This window comes from Ailuropoda melanoleuca, chromosome 9, assembly GCF_002007445.2.
Source record: "Ailuropoda melanoleuca isolate Jingjing chromosome 9, ASM200744v2, whole genome shotgun sequence".
NCBI classification, from domain to species: domain Eukaryota; kingdom Metazoa; phylum Chordata; class Mammalia; order Carnivora; family Ursidae; genus Ailuropoda; species Ailuropoda melanoleuca.
Window position 1 is genome coordinate 54,806,639 of NC_048226.1, and position 15,377 is coordinate 54,822,015.

The 15,377-nt window shown below is 34.3% G+C and overlaps 1 protein-coding gene across 10 annotated transcripts in view; it reads left to right on the plus strand.

Moving 5' to 3' along the window:
* RALYL (RALY RNA binding protein like) overlaps nt 1-15,377 on the plus strand; it is a 711,504-nt gene that overhangs the window by 310,675 nt on the left and 385,452 nt on the right. The gene's annotated exons all lie outside the window — the stretch shown is intronic.

Sequence of the window (15,377 nt, forward strand, 5' to 3'; positions counted from 1 at the left end):
AAAATCATATGGTATTTGACTTTTTTCAGTCTGACTTGTTTTACTTAGCATAATACACTCTAGGTCTATCTGTGTTGTCACAAATGGCAAGATCTCATTCTTTTTTATGGCTGAGAAATATTCCATTGTATGTGTATAGTATACACCACATCTTTACCCATTCATTTATCAATGGACACTTAGATTGTTTCAATATCTTGACTATTGTAACTAATACTCCAATAGAAAAAGGGGTGCATGTATCCTTTGGAATTAGTGTTTTCATTTTTTTCTGAGTAAATAGCCAGTAGTGGAATTATTGAGTTTTATGGTATTTCTATTTTTAATTTTTCTGAGGAAATGCTACTTTTTTCCATAGTGGTTGCCCAAATCACATTCCCACCAGAAGTTCACAGAGGGTTTCCTTTTGTCCATATCCTTTTGTCCATATCCTCACCAATATTTGTTATTTCTTGTTTTTTTCTGATACTGGTATGAGGTGATAGCTCATTGTGAGTTGATTTGCATTCCCTTAATAATTAGTGAGGAACATATTTTTAATGTGTCTTTTGACCATCCATATGTATTCTTTGAAAAAATGTCTATTTAGGTCCTCTGCCGATTTTTATTTAGATTATTTGTCATTTGCCAAATTGTTGAAAAATATTTTTTTGAGGATTTTATTTATTTGAGAGAGAGAGAGAGCACAGCAGAGGGAGCAGCAGGCAGAGGGAGAGGGAGAAGCAGGCTTCCCGCTGACTTGGGACTCGATCCCAGGACTTTGGGATCATGGCCTGAGCCGAAGGCAGCTGCTTAACCAACTGAGCAACCCAGGAGCCCCCCAAAATATTTTTCAATAATTTAGCAAATGACAAATAAGTCTAAAGTTCTTATGTATGAGTAGGTGGTTACATTTCCATATACTGTTTAAAAGAAATGCAGGTAGAAGAGCAGCACCATAGGATGTTCACATACTTATAGATCAATGCATACAAAAATTACCATAATTCTGATGTATATAAGAATATATCATATCCTACAAGATGTATTGCAAACCATTAGCTAAACAAATGGTGTTGGAATAATTGACTGTTCTTAGGGGGGGAAATCAGATGTAGTTACACTAACATGATTAAAATTTATAAATCCCATACAACCCATGGCCAATTCATTTTTATTCTAGGAACTCATCATAAAGATAAAAATTAAGGGGCGCCTGGGTGGCACAGCGGTTAAGCGTCTGCCTTTGGCTCAGGGTGTGATTCCAGCGTTATGGGATCGAGCCCCACTTCAGGCTACTCCACTATGAGCCTGCTTCTTCCTCTCCCACTCCCCCTGCTTGTGTTCCCTCTCTCGCTGGCTGTCTCTATCTCTGTCAAATAAATAAATTTAAAAAAAGATAAAAAAAAGATAAAAATTAAAATACACAAAGATATAGATTTAATTAATGGTTGTAATAGGGAAAAAATAAGCAATACTTAAAGACCAATATTAAGTAAAGTCTTATGATAGAATATTAATGTGTTTCAAAAATAAATACTAAAATTTTATTTGCAAAAAATTGATTAAAAAATAAACTGGAAATATGACAGAATTAATTATATTTTTGAGGTTATTTTTATTTCTGTATGTTTTAATTTTCTCATTTTTTACATGTTTTTAAACAAACGAGAATTTATCATGAGGAAAAAACAAAAACAAATTATTTCAAATACTATTTGTGGGAGTTAAGTTATTCACAAAGACATTAAACTTCACTGAATATCATAAAATTGCCTCAAAAATGGCTTTGAAAATTTTGCTGTTTGGGAAGACTTAATATTAAAATGGCCTTTTTTTTTAGTCTATAGATTTAATTCAACTCCCATTAAAGACCCACTCTTCATGTGTGTGCTTGTGTGTAATTATCACTTTGTTTTGTTTTATGTAATTGGTTGGTACCTCCAGTGACATGCTGAATAGGAGTGGTCATAGACAACATGCTTTGATCATTCCCAGTCATAAAGGGAAGTGCCCATCTTTAAAAGTGATGTCTAATGTTCATTTTTTTCCAGATTTATTAATATATAATTGACATATAATATCATGTAAGTTTCAGGTGTACAATGTGATGACTGGATACCCCTGTATAAAAGACTCATTCCTTAAAGTAACTGCCAAATTAATTTAGAGTATATTTTGAAGAATGAATTTGAGAGGGAAGAATACCAAGAAATCTTTTGACCTGTCCACTTAATATCAGAATAATGACAAATGTTGCCACAGCCTTAGAGAAAATATTGTCGACTAGAATAAAAATTCTAGAGAAATATCAAATTATACATGAGAATGTAATATGTTAAGAAGGCTCATTTGTTTTCAGTGGATGAAATAATAGTAAATATGTAGCATTGACATATTGGGACGTCCATCTGTAAGAAATCAATTATACTTCTAACCCTATAAAAAGAATGAATACAAACCAAAAGAATCCAGAAGATTGTAAAGATCCAGAAGTAAAGATTAAATAATGATGTTTTAGAAAAATATAGGAAGATATATTAATCAAGATGTGAAACCTAAATAATTTAATGGGAAAGATCAATATATCTGATTTTATAAGAATAAAAATTCTTTGGGGCACTGGGATGGCACCTCTGTTAAGCAGCCAGCTCTTGATTTCAGCTCAGGTCATGATCTCAGGGTCCTGGGATCCAGCCTCACATTGGGCTCCGTGCTTGGTGGGGAGTCTGCTGGAGGATTCTCTCTCCTTCTCCCTTTGTCCTTCCCCCTGCTCTCCCTCTCTCTCGTAAATAAATAAATCTTTATAAAAAAAGAATAATAATTATTTGCTAATGAAAGGCACCATAAAGTCAAGATAAAAAATAATTTTGGAAATACTTAAGTAAAATAAAGAATTACAATGTTTACTATGCAAAGAACACCTAAAAACTGACAAGAAAAACATAGTGAACCCAGTTTTTTAAAAATGGACAAATGATACCAATAGGCAATTGAAAAAGGAGGAAAAGCAAATGGAGGGTAAATATATGAAATGCTGTTAAAAATCATTAATGGAGGGGCGCCTGGGTGGCACAGCAGTTAAGCGTCTGCCTTAGGCTCAGGGCCTGATCCCGGCATTATGGGATTGAGCCCCACATCAGGCTCCTCCGCTATGAGCCTGCTTCTTCCTCTCCCTCCCCCTGCTTGTGTTCCCTCTCTCGCTGGCTGTCTCTACCTCTGTCAAATAAATAAATAAAATCTTTAAAATTAAAAAAAAATCATTAATGGAGAAATGCAAAGGGAGATAACAACGAGCTACCTGTTTTACCCATCAGTGTTGTTTCACTTTGTTATATACTAACAATAACTTGTATTCCTTTTATCGGTGAAAAATCTTTTCAAGAAAGGAAATAACTAAAATAAAAAGGAACATAGAATAATATACAAATTTTTAGATGATTTAATATTAAGTGACAAAATCTAAAATTGAATGTGACTGGAAATATTTTTATCTTCCTTTTTTCTTTTCTTTCTTTTTTTTTTTTAAGACAGAGAAAGCAGGAGCAGGAGGGGGAGGGAGAATGTTAACCAGGTTCCACACCCAGCATGTAGCCAGACATGGAGCTCAATCTCACGACCCTGAGATCGTGACCATGAAATCATGATCTGAGCTGATACCAAGAGTCAGATGCTTAACCAACTGAGCCACCCAGGCGCCCCAGAAATATTTTAAAAATTGTAACCTCAAAAAAGAATAAATAAAAAGCTATGAAAGGAAGTACATTAAAATTTTAACAATTGTTATTAGGCAGTAGGTTTAAAAAAGGTAAAGTTCATAAACGTGTTGACAATAGTACCTTGTGCATGGGGACATTAAATATGTGGTGGCTATTTTTATTTTGTCATTTTTACTCATGTGTAGCTATTATTTTGTGGGTTTTTTTATGTGTTTATTTTTGCATTTTTTTGTATCTTCTTTATATTTGTTAGCATATTATAACACAGAACATCATAATCACTATTTAACGGTAGCAATGACACAGTCAATACTGAACGAATTAACCATGGCATTAGAATGATACCATTCTCTGGAACTTCCGGTTTATTTCTATGCATCATTATTACTCTTCCTTAATGACCATCTCTGTTCCAACTAGATCACCATGCTGTCACTAATATTTTAAGTGTCTACTATGTACTCAAGTATAATAATAATTGCTTTCATCTCCATTCCAATTTTATGAGAAAAGTGATATCATTATCCCAATTTTACAGATAGGGTTAATGAAGGTGAAGGAAGTTAAATAACTTTCTCAAGGACATACAGGTGCTAGAAAATGGTGCTGACATTTGAACCCAAGGCCTCCTGATTTTAGATTCTATGTGTTAACCTCCTTTTATTGCTTCCATATCTATAATTTAATTCACAGAAAATTGGACTTTTCCAAGTTTTATTTTTGTCATTAATTATTACAATGTTTGTAGGTCAAATTACTGTTTTCTAAAACACTAATAATCAAAATATTTTGTGAAGTGTTAGATTATTGGATTTCCTCAGGTTTGAAAATATAGTTAGTTAGCTAAATGAAACAATGATTATTCTTAGGAAAAGAAAGTATTTAGTTTTTCTAAATCTCAGAATTAAAAATGACTTTGAAATTTAAGTAAAATAATGCATTAAGTCACGGTAGACTAATTTCCAGTTCCTTTGTATTTTATCCAAAAATATGATTTAAACTATTCAACAGATTAAAAAAAATCTACATTTATAAGATATCCTATACTCTGTGTGGCCTTTAAATGTATTAGTTGAGCTAGAATACATGTAAAATTTTACCTGGTTGAAATATCATTTTTAGATTGAATCTTTTCAGCCTAAATCAATCTGTTCTTAAATTTTTATGTTATCAGATATTTTGCTCTCTTTTGAAAGTAACAAAGGTAATATGAGTTTCTACATCTGAAACCTGTCACAAGGCAGAGCTCAAGTTAACAAAAAATTGTATATACTTATGTAATCAGAGAAAAGCTGACATCTAGCTGATATTTATCTGGAAACCACTGTACTTTGAAAAATGTGTCTAAAACATACTACAGAACTAGGGTTTTTTTGTTTTTTGCTTTTCATTGTGTGGGCAAATTAATGATGGTGGAGTTTGTACTGTCCTCCACTGCTTCTAGTCTGCATTTTCCCTGCCTATCTCCTTTACTTAAATAGAGGCATTCTAGAATCACTAGGATACTATCCCCAAAGCCTATTTATCCATTAGATCTAGAAATAGAATTGAGTGCAAGTAAAATTCCGTTCTGATTTATTCTTATTGACTACACATGTGCAGAATTGAATTAACAATTCTCAGTTCGTGAGACACAGGCATCATTGGTCCATTCATGTCCCATTTTATTCTAAAAGTAATTATTTAATTATCAGATACCAAAATCCAATTATGTATTCTTCACATATGCAGTTCTATAGTGAACCAATATGCAGACATTGTGGTTGGGTGGGATCAACTAATAGGCTTCCAGTCTGAAATTCAGGCTGGGGCATCTGGTTAGTATCTTGCAATCAGGAGGAAATAAAAAGGCGTAAGTGCAAAGTCTGTTACCTTGCCGTCAAGGATGGATTGTCCAATCTCATTAAGCACGTAGGGATTTTGTTTGCCACTTTTGTTGCTCTGTGACACAGGAGATAAGTTTGAATAACGTAACAGCTAACCGAGGTTTATTTTACCCTCCAGTGGCAGGGCGCAGCATGTGTTTGGTTTAAAGAAGGTCTTACCCTGTATTCATAGAGGTGAGCTCCAGCCGATGACTTAGGGACTACTGTAGAGAGTTAAAAGTAGTTTGTTTGAACGTGTGTTTCACACAGTATATATTAGGTCTTGATGACAGTATATTTTGCATTTAGGTGAAAGAGAATTGTAGGCTTCTGATCTGGCAGACCTTGTGTACAATGCTAATCCCTTCTGAAGTAGGAAAATTAAGGACATATTTCACCAGTTGATACCTGGCAGTAGATTAATGACTGGTATTTCTAAGACTGTGTGTCAAAGAATTTAAATAAACACTTGTTAGCTTGATGCATTAGAGTCAATGTGCTCTTGTCATTGTAAAGGGAAATGATTAAGAAAAAAAATTAAAGGAAGGCATGTTAGGCACATGAAAAGGTCTTACGGTACTTCAGAAACACTATTTTTTTAAGATTATTATCCTTCAGAATAGAATTTTAATACCAAATTCACACACCTTGAGGAAAAAATGAGATCCTCTAACTCATCAGCAAGGTTGAACATTTTTTGATGTGCTTGAGACCCTCCCTAAAATAACAACTGAGTTAATCCAGTGATTTATAGTAACATGCATCACAAAGAGAAGGAATGTTGTAGAATATAAGAGCTCATGAGGTGTTAGCTGGCCTGAGACTCAACCCTTTAGCTATATGATCATTTTCACTGAATATTTTATCCTGAGCTGCTTTCCATGTAAACAGCACCAATAGTGCAAGTCCCGTCTATGTCACAACGTTATTATAAGAATCAACAAGACAATAATAGTTAAGCTTTTTTGTGAGCTTTGAATTGCTATGTAAATACAAAACATAATTTAAACACAAAATCTTGAAAGGAACTTTCAAGTGCAACGATAGGCTGATCATTAACATCTATTAAACTAGTACTATATGCTAAGTACTATACAAATAATCTATATTTTTTAGGGCAGAATTTATCAGTTTGCTTTGTGATTGGATTTTATCTCATAAAAAATATAGCCTATTCTACTCTACTAGTAAGAAATCAAGAATCCAGAAAATTTAACACTTTGCCTTAGATCATGACTCTTAGACTACTGCTACTCCTATTATAACAGACTGATGATGCATTATAAAAATCATCATAATAAAGTGGTTCATGGGTGCCTAGGTGGCTCAGTCAGTTAAGCGTCTGCCTTCAGTTCAGGTCATGATCCCAGGGTCCTGGAATCAAGCCGGCATCAGGGGGGCTCCCTGCTCAGTGGGAAGCCTGCTCCTCCCTCTCCCTCTGCCTGCTTCTCCCCCTGCTCGTGCTCTCTCTCTCTCTGACAAATAAATAAATAAAATCTTTTTAAAAAAAAAAAAGTAAATAAAGGGGTTCAGACAAATCTTTTGACTTAGGTAGATATATTTTATAGAATTTAAGGATTACTTATAATCAGATTTTTTAAGCAGGATAAACGTCCATGAACATGTAAATGAACATGATAACTATGTTTCTTAAATAACTAAATTCGGGATTACAAAAATATTTTTCTACTTAAACATTTGCTTGCCGTACTTGTAGAAAAAAATATACATACCGTGTTGATTACATGTATATCATCCCATAAAATGAGGTGTGTTTGGTTGGAGAAAGACGAAACTTTTAAAACAATACAATGCATTGTATGCTACAGTTTAAAGAGGTACGGGGTTATCTGCCTGAATGGACACATCTTTTGATGTATGAATGTATGGATCGCTGGGGTTGATGTTAGTGCTTCAATGTGATGCTTCAAAGAAGAGGATCTTCTCAGAATGAGAAGGAATAGCCTTACATTTTAGTTGCTCTAATTCCTTGTCTAATCCTCCAGTATTGAAATTTTGAAATGTGTTGTGAATGGTATAAGAAATAATAGCGTGATAGAATGGAATGAGGCAGATATTGGTCTGAATCCAGACTCCACTATTTCATAGTTCGTGTCTCCTTGGGGAAGTTTGTTTCTGTGTGTATAATTTTGTCAGTCTGTACAATATTGATAATACTACCTTGTTTGCTATATTTTTTAATTCAGTGATAACTTATGAACCATCTAGGAAAGCATATGACAAATGTGGAGCCCACCAAGAGGCAGCTGTTAATAGCCCAACAGATAACTGGCAGGATCCAATCTACCTAAAATGTTGAGAGTTCTCTTGTTTGTTTGTTTTGTTTTGTTTTTTACTTGGCTGCCCTTTCTTTTCCCTTCTTAATTTTCAGGCATCTAAAAGGTTTTCCTACTCTGGTTGTTGGTTTGTTTTAGCTTTGAACCCAGTCTCTCACTGTCATTTCTCCGCTTAGAGGTTATAACTTCTGACCAATCCCCCCAACTTAGACTATGTCTCTTCCCTGTCTTAGCACACTGTCTACATGTGCAAAGCAAAACGTATGTAAGCTCTGACATTGTTGAAATACTGCTATTATAAGTGCTTAAAATGTTCATAATGACTAAAGGTAATAAGGATTAGTTTTCCATGGTCTTTAAGTGAAGTCACTTACCGGCCAGAAGACTATTTAACAAATGATGGTTGTCTTGTCAGAGATGTGGCTGCTGATTCTCACTGAGGTTTATACTCTACTGTGGACAAACTCATGATCTTGGGATACTTCCTGAACATTCTTCTTTAAGATTTGATAACAAGAAATGTAATATCTTGTTACATTTAAATAAGTTTTCGATGCTTTATTTTTTTTAATTACGCATGTATTCTGTAACTTTCTTGTTGATAATCGCTATAATATAAACTCCTTGTCTCTCATAAAAAGAAAACATGGAAGAAACTTCATATTCATGAGAAGTTATCTAATGTCAACTCCTTCTTTGAAGATAAGAAACACCAGTGTGTGGCACTTGCTTTAATTTTCTGACTCACTTTAGATTTACAAATAAGGCAATACAATGCTGCTTCTAAAAATTATAGCGTCCTCAGGTACTTGCTATCATTGAAGAGTCGTAAGAACTATTAATGAGTTAAGGTCTTTTGAATGTTATGGCTTGTTGGATCTCCAATGTTTTTAAAATTTAAGAGTGTACATCCGTTTTGTCTCAGGGATCGGCATTATGTGCCCTCAGCCCAAATTCTTAGCAGACTTTGTGTGGTGTGTGTGGATCGTGGCCTACAGACATGGGTCACCCCAGAAAGAGCCAGGGTTTTGTAGTTGCTAGTTTAATTATGAATGAAGAATTACACTGGAGAGCCCTTAGAGTTCTAGAAGATAGTCCTTTAAAAATGGTTGTTACTTATAAAGTGTTTTATGGGAACTTAGAGATAATCAGATAGCACTACAAATAATGCCTGCTGAATATGCAGTAGGTAAGAAAGTATCAGCGCTCTTTTAAAAATCATTTTGGCTTCTGGACTCTCAAGCCTATAAAACCTACTTATGTAGTTATAATACCTATGTTTTTCTGTATAAATCTTTGCAAAGCTGAGGTCATTACTGTTTGTTTTTATGACCCTAAGCGATATTCAGTTTTATTTTTCCAAATAAACTACACAGCTGTCAGCTAAACAATAGCTACATAGTGATAGGTATTATTTCTAACTATGCTTCAGTAAAATACAAGCTTTTTCTTTATACAATGGAGACCACCACTCCCCATCCAATTTTTTAAATAGCTCTTCTTTCCTGTTTGAATCTGTCATGTTTCATGGATGCTAAAATGTTTTTGTAAAGAGGAATGTCTTTATACAACATTTTAAAATAATGAGATCCATTCCAAATATGGAATTGCATGTCCCTTAATTCAGTAGTGAGCATATATTCCTTTCAAAACTTCACAAAATTTGTGAGGGTGCTTAACAATACATACCATTAACAGTAGTAGTCAAAAGTATTTCTTACATAACTTTGATTCTTAAAATTGTGTTTCTTCTTTCCAGAAATATGATAATCCCTTCCAGTGTGTATTTCAACCTGTTTGGTTTACAAATATATTTTAATGTACATAGGCTCTTCTATTCGATTTAGATGGTGGGTCATGCCAGAAAGGTCATGAATGTATATTTGAAAATACATATATTTATCCTATGTATGCAAAGATAATGATTGTATACTTTATATATACAGAGATAGAATGTACAAATACCAGGATGGAATAAATTTTCAGTTGACTCAAGAGGGAAAAAACACATTTTTTGCCCATGAGATATGACAGAGTCTTTTACAGATTTTTTCCTCCAACGGAATCTCTGGCTGCTTCTGTCAAGAATTTTGACTCTCAATAAAATTCGTCACTTAATCATAGAAAGCAAGGGACTTACCAATTAATACTGTCTTCTAAAATTACCTCAAAATTATAAAAGAAAAATCAAATTGTTATTTACCTGGTTGGGAAGATGGAGTAGTAGTGTTGATGTAGATGTATATGTTTAAATCTAATAATATCAATAAGAAGCAAAAAGAACAGTAAACATTTACCCACCCTTCATTCATTTTTAAATTTTCATTTACAAATTTAAAAGTGAATTCAACAAGAGTTATGCGTCTGATGTGTTCAAAACCCTGAGCTAAATTATATAAAATGTGAAAATGTTTATATATATATATATATTTATACACAGACATATACATATAATGCATAATATACATCATCTCTGCATTTAACTTAGTAAGAAAATAAGAGCTGCATGAAAGGATAGATACAGGACATAGATACAGTTCACTTTGTTTCTACATATTTCTCACTAAAATTATCTATAAAATCAAATGAATGAATTTATCCCCCCTTGCAAAGTTTTGTATAACTCATTGACCAGATATTTTAATATCTTAAATGAAACAGCCCAAGGAAGCTATTTTGTTGCTTATATTTTGGACCTACATGATCTCTCAATAGTATAGTTTGAAATACTTTAAATAATAACACGTTCTGAGAAAAATTTGTATGTGAAATTTGTTTTGAAAACCTTCAGTGACCACTCTATTGAACCAAAATTCGTGTCAAGCCAAGGTCAAGCATCTCTTTAATGTGAAGAAAGGATAAAAGATGTTAACTGCCAGGCAAAGACTATAGAGAGGAGACTCGACACCATCCCTTACTTTTCCAGTATAAGCTTCCCTGGTCGGTTCCCAGGAGGATATCTGACTGTAGATCATCTCCCTGTCCAGGCTGGGGTTTTCTCCAGCTGCAGATCCAATTTTCATATTGTTCTGAGAGACATAGAGCTATTCTGGATACATCCTGTCATGTTGCTTTAGTATAGACATTTGTAAATTATAAACCATTGCCATCAGTGTGTGTGCAATGTACCATATGAATATTGATTTCTATCTGTCTCATCAGCTTGAGTACTAAGAAGAGCCCAGTATATCATATTTCTGCATACATGCAGCAGTCTGTGTAGATCTTACCAATTTTTGGCATCTGACCTTCCCAGAATATTACCCCCACAGATGTGTCATTATTTATAGCAGAAATTATAAAAATTATTGCAGCAGTAACTCAAAAGTTTCTAACAAGTGTTGAAAAAGAGCCTTTCCAACACTGAATGTTGTTACCTGAGTACATGAAATGTACACTCCAGGTGAAGTTTAAATCCACACAATCATCCTGGCTCCTCTGCAAGCTATTGTGGGTTTCGCTTACAAAATCAAGGACTCAGAGAGAAGATGGATGAAACATGAAAGTCATTTCTGAAAGTCCATGTATAGACCAAGATGCCAGGACTTCCATGATATCAGGTCCTTATTATGTATATGCCATTATACTCAAGGACTAGATCATAATACCAAAGGTAAGATACCCTTAGAATCTCAATTGCTCCATGAGTATAAGATAAATATCAACCAAGGCTGTGATGTGTCACTTGTTAATTAAAACCTCTTCAGTATGTTGATTCACAAGAACCTCTTTTGAGAAAACGTGCTAACTTCAAAATTACAGTGATCTCAGATATAATATTATTGGAAGCTGTGTTATATCTCCAGAGGTCCCTGCAGAAGCAAATTGGGAAAGACCTGGTGGAAAGCACTAGAAATCAGAGTCCAAATCCAGCTCCAGAGAAGTTATCAGATAGAAAATTGAGCATCCTAGAGGTTACATATCTTCTTAGTTACTCATCTAGAAAGAGGCAGAGCTGGTTATACTTTTCATGGGATGACACCCAGTCACAAGGTTAACTTTGAAAAATTCATCTTTTTTTTTTTTAACTCCAGTGTAGTTAACATACAGTGTTACATTGTTTCAGGGGTACAATATAGTGATTCAGCAATTCTATACATTATTCAGTGTTCATCATGGAAAATGTACTCTTAATCAGCTTTAAAAAATATTGTAGATAATTTGTACAATACACTATAGTACTAGTTTAATAAATGCTAATGATCCTTGTATGTATAAATTCAACAAGGGCATTCTTAAAAATGAAGGTAGTTCCCCCCCCCCGGAAAGTCTGATAATTTATACTAGTTATGCTAATATTAAAACTTAGTGTAAAAAAAAACCTAGTAGACAGTCTGTGTGGAGACTACAAATGTCTAGTGAGATAAGTGGCACAGTTATCTCGTACCTACAGTTACTCTCTTCTTACTATCATTTGTGGCATAAAGTCTTAACAAATCTTAACTTTTTACTAAGCTTATAAATAGGTGATAACTAATAATAACCTTTAACTTCCATTCAGAAAAGGGCATCCATAATTTTTAATTTCTACATTTTCTGGGATTTTCTAATGTTTCGTGGAGATTCTGCCTTCAGTAGCTAAGGGTAGGGAAGAATTGGAACATTTTGTGTATTGTCATAGAACATTGCAGCAATGGGGACAGCATTTAGTCCACCAAAGAAAAATTGTACTCTGATCAGTTATTTGCAATACCTCAATGGCTAGATGCTATCGTTTATAACACTGCATCTGCATTCATAGCAGGGAATTTGTAAACAGGAACTTGATCTGATCTAGACATACAGTAGACATTTTCACTATATCATTTTTATTGCTACTTAATATAACCCTAAATAGTCAATTTTGTGGAGGGCAATTCACCATTTCACCTACTGTGGGGCATTTATTTCTATTTCAGGAGAGCATGGAAGTGGGATTTAAAATGTTTTACTCTAGGGCCAGTCTTCCAAAGCCACATCAATAATGATTGAAAGTTGTTCATCTCTGCAGGCAGTTTAGTAGCCTACATGAAATCACTTAGTGGTCCGAATTTAACTGCTGAGGGAACTGTCATGATTGACAGTTTGAACAAAGAAGACAAGAATGGCATGGACCTGTTAACTAGGAGTGAGTGAATTTCTCCTGTGGGCATGCCAGTGTTTATCTCCTGCAATTTAGCTTTAAGTGACCTGAGAGTTTAAAAATGGACAAAGATGTTTTGTGCAGTGAAAGAATATGGGGAACAGAGCACAGTTTTATCCCAGTGAATATCCAAGAAGAGTCCTCTTACTGTTTCTCCATTGCTGGCCTCATATAATGTATCAATTAGAAGTGAATATTATGATGCTTTTGTTTTGAATGTCCATATTTACATTATTAAACTTCATTAATGTGAATGATATCATACCATTTATTATCATATGACTTGCAGAAGAAGGTGAATACAAAGTTCTGTGTATTCTGTTCTATTTTATATTATTTCAGGGAAACTCCAGTTGGAGTCAGTAAATTGGTGGATCTTACAAATTCTGAGGAAAAATTTACCAGAATTATCTCTGGGCATTCTTAAGGTACTGTGTTATCCAGCGTTCTTAATATAAATCACAGACTAAGTCTTAGTGGTCTGTGGCTATTCCTTTCTGCAAAACATCCTCAAGATAGAACCCAAATTGGTGTCTTCCTCATGTAAGTTGAAACACTTTTCTGGAAATACTCCAAATCCCAGAGGAAATGAAGGGAAAAGGTAGAACCCTGTCCTAACTACTGTGAGTATTTAATAAGCCCTTAAACCAATGGCAGGTATGTAAGTGCTACGTGCTTGTTAAATATAAAGTTTTGCATAACTACTTTTTTAATAATAATTTTTTATTATATTATGTGAGTCACTATACAGTACATCCCTAGTTTTTGTGTAACTACTTTTAAAATAGTTTTAATGATTTACAGGCCATCTTTGAAAGTTCAAAATCTCTTAAATAGAACCTCTTTTAGCAATGTTTACAAAAGGCATTAAAAAAACAAGGGTTATGTGACAATGATGTGACACTGATTACTTGTTCCATACTTTATTTTGACTGCATAGTCCCAGCCCACTTAGGGGTCTTTTCAAATTGGTCTTGGTTTCTACATGGATGTGGTTGACCAGGCAGAAACCCAGGTAATGGTGCCTCATGGACCACAGCCCTCTGCCAAATAATGGTTCAAATAGCAGGCAGTGCTGTATATCCCTTACATCACAAAACGTACTATCCACGATTGACTTCTTTTCCCTAGTCAATCAGAAAGAGCCTAATTATTGTTGATTTGACTTCTCTATATAACTCAAAACAGTCTTCTGCGTAGGTCATGTTAACCAGTGGAGTTATCTTGGAAGTGTAATCATTTTCGGCATCTTAGACAACTTGTGTGACTGAAGAATCTGTTTTGCAGAGGAGAAACCTTTTAAGAACATCACATGCAATGCATTTCTTAGATTTATACCAATTTGTTCATATTCTAGAGAATATGAGTATACTTCAGGATAACTCCATGAAGTGAATAATTTTGAGTTATAACACCATATGGTTTTATCTCTTTGAATCTTTTTGGTTTTTTTTAACTTAAAATTGATAATTTTCCTTATTTGTAAAAATCACATTGGAATCTTATTAGTGATCAAATAGACAATGCTTACATGATCCCTGATTTAATAGATCTAACACCAGTCACAATCTCTGTAATGGCTCAAAGAAAGTTTGCTTCATTTCCTGAAAACTACAAACATAAGTAGGCTTTTATCCTTGGGTGATGTGAACTTTTATGGACTAAATAATGTCCCCTCAAAAATCATATGTTGAAGCCTTAATCCGTAATGTGACGTTTTTTGAAGATGGAGTTTTTGGGGAGTAATTAGGTTTAAGTGAGGTCATGAAGGTACGGCTCCCATGATGGGGTCACTATCCTCATAAGAAGAGGAAGAGAGGCAGGGCTGCTCTCTCTACCATGCGAGGACACAGTGAGAAGCTGGCCTTCTCCAAGCCAGGAGGAAAGCTCCTACCAGAAACTGAATCAGTTGGCACTTTGATCTTAGACTTTTAGCCTTTAGAAGTGTGAAAAATAAATGTCTGCTGTTTAAACCACCCAGGCTATGGTATTTTGTTAGAGCAGCCCGAGTTGACTAATGCATGAGGAAAGAAAGGAATTGTACTGATTATCTGTTTCCTATTTTACTCTTGATACTTGGCCTGGCCTAACCCGTGTTCTTTCAGATTGGTTATGATTTACACATGGATGTATCTGTCCTCCCATGAACCAAGGTGATGGTCTCTTTAGACCATAACCCTCTGCCAAATAATGGTTGGATCTGCTGAACCTTGTTAAATGCTTTACAAGAGATGGCTTAACACTTAATCATTACTCCTTGTATATAAAATTTGAACCATTTACTAATTTATATTTTCCAGAATAATTTTAATTCAGTTTAGCACAGAAGTTGATTAATAGTTCTAGTTCTTAATTAAGTTTGAAATGCTGACTCACTAATATCCATTGATTTCCA